This window comes from Diplotaxodon limnothrissa, linkage group LG7, assembly GCF_057381915.1.
Source record: "Diplotaxodon limnothrissa isolate DT_005_m linkage group LG7, D_limnothrissa_male_GT1.1, whole genome shotgun sequence".
Taxonomy (NCBI): Eukaryota; Metazoa; Chordata; class Actinopteri; order Cichliformes; family Cichlidae; genus Diplotaxodon; species Diplotaxodon limnothrissa.
This window is the reverse complement of record NC_140602.1, coordinates 52,736,004-52,738,676: the sequence shown is the minus strand read 5'-3', so window position 1 is coordinate 52,738,676 and position 2,673 is coordinate 52,736,004.

Below are 2,673 nucleotides of genomic sequence, written 5' to 3'. Positions count from 1 at the left end.
AGTTTTGTATCAGCTGTAGCACTGGTATCACTGGTATGAACCCAAGAGTGTAACGAGGCAAAGAAGCTCTACTTAATTACAAGTTAAATGAACGTCAAAATGAGTTTATTAAATGGTAGTTAAATCAGTGTTCCTGTCCCTGTGTGGTGTGGGGCACCCAAATACAAGAAAATCTTTACATTATATACAAAATGTAGATATTATGTTTAAGTTAATGTTATTTTTTCTCTCCCGAGGCATGCAGTGAGTTTACATTTTTAAATAATAAATAAAGGTAAGTGAATTTGTCACAGAAAGACAACTTTCTGAAAGGCAACAGCATAAATTTAGAAGAACATACCTACTGAGAATTGGACGATCTTGGAACTGGATAGTAGAATGAAACTGCAAAAAATGGCAAAGACAAGTGAAGTATGCTCAGAGAAAAGGTCAAACACAGAGAAGGCTACTCTCTTTGTCAGCAAAAAAACAAAAAGAAAAAACTTTTTCTATCCGCCACAGATGGGAATATTGTCAAGGACTGAAAACAGGCATACCCAGAAATACCAACAGCAGATTGGAGCACAATCTGAGTGAAGCATGAAAGACCGCTTTGGAGATGAACAAAATGTCCTACTAAAACCTAATGTACTCACAGTTTTATGATCAACAAGGAATAAATAATGATGTTCATGCAAAGAATCATAGCAACACTTTAACCCTATATTCATATTATAGTTATAGGAAGAATGAATTAGCAGCAAAATTTTATATATATATATATATATATATATATATATATATATATATATATATATATATATATATATATATATATATATATATATATTATAATTATTAGACACTCAAACTGCAATATTTATTGAAGCCAAATACTTTATCTTCATCTTGAACATCAATCCCAAATACATCTTGTTGCTGGATATTTTTGGTTTAGAACAGTGTGGTATCTTCCTTTAAAAAAAGTAAAATCATTTGCTTAGATGTCTGATTGCCAAATAAATTAAATTCAGTTATTGAAGTTAGTGTGTCTCATTGTATTGAAACTTTGTATCCTCATATTGGGAAATGTTGACTTTATTGTGTTATGCTGTGAAAGAACCCGATGACTGCATATGTGGACCCCCATTACTTAGAGATGTGTGACTGCTATGGAACAAAGTAATAACTTCCTGCTCATAGAAGAAGCTTAGTATATATACTTATTAGGTTCAGCAAATCACAAATGGCTAGGAGAAATTAAAAATGGATTGCAAACAGGAGCTCGGGTTTAAGGATATTAAAAACAGGATTCAGTCTCTAGGAAAAATGGAAATAATGATTTTTAGTATATTTTGTATGTTTTCCTCTATTTGCATACCTAATGAAGGTAATTTTCAGCATTTAGATAACATATGCTCTAACTACAACTATAATTCAGTCTACATGCTATGATGGAACAAACCTATGTATTCTGTATGCTTTATATTTGACTTTACTGTTGAATGAGTACCACTAGATGGCACCCAGCGCACATTGGCAGTGAGCAGGTTGCCGTCACACACACAAAGATAGTACAGGTTTATTGGAACTCACCACCAATCAAAACACAAACACTGCACCAATTTGCACCTGCTGTGTGGCACAGTTAAATTAAATAAAACACAATGGAAAAAGAAAAACCCCCAAAACAAAATACAACAAAAAGGACAGTGGAAGTGTTTTTGGGAGAGGTTGATGTGACAGAACAGCTGTGAAGAATTGCACTTACACACTTAAAAGAAGCAAAGGATTCATTGGTGTTGTGACAGAGAAAAAGCTGCAAGTTAATGTGTGTTTTAATCATGTGATTCATATAATACTGTATGTACGTTTGACATTAGCCATTTACTATTAGCTTGTCACGTTATTGTCTTCCAAAAACCACTCCCACTGTGTTTTCCAAGTTGTTGTTTTTTGTGTGCTTTTGACGCATTTTTCATTTGCTGATGTTTTTTGAAAAAAAAAAAATGCAGTGGATATGACCTTTCAGGGCCACTGTATTTTATGCTTCAGATTTGTTGAGTGAAATCCCATTTAATACTCTGTCTCTGTGCATTGCACTTGCACAGTTCTGAAATTTGCTTGTAAACTATATTTGCTAACAATAGCTGATAAGAACTCCAGCCTCTCATCTAAATATGGTAACTTGTAGCTCCCAAATACTAACACAGCATCCTCCAAAATGCTAAAGAAAAAGGGAATTCCAAAATCACTGGGTGATGGCTCTGTCCATCTTTGATATATAGTCCAGATACCACAACAAGACTGATATCACCTTAAAAAATCTAAGTGTTTCACAAAATACTTTGGCAGTATACTTGCTTGTTTCCTCACACAGATTTCTTTTTCTCCTTTTCTTGTTCAATAGTGTTTAATATGTTGGGAGCGACTGTCTTAATCCTAGCTCACTGGGTTCATTGATTAAGTCATAAGTCAGTTGATATACAGCCAGTGCATGAGAAATACAGTATGAGAAAATATGGCGAAAGTTCACCCTCACGTTGGTTTGATTTGATTATCCTGATTTTGTTTCCAGTTTGTGGATGACAACAACACAACTCTCTGTTTTATTTTTCAAACAGAAGATCTTGCAGGTGTATAAATTCTTGCTGTACTGCACACTGAGAAGCTATGGGCAGACACAACACTTGT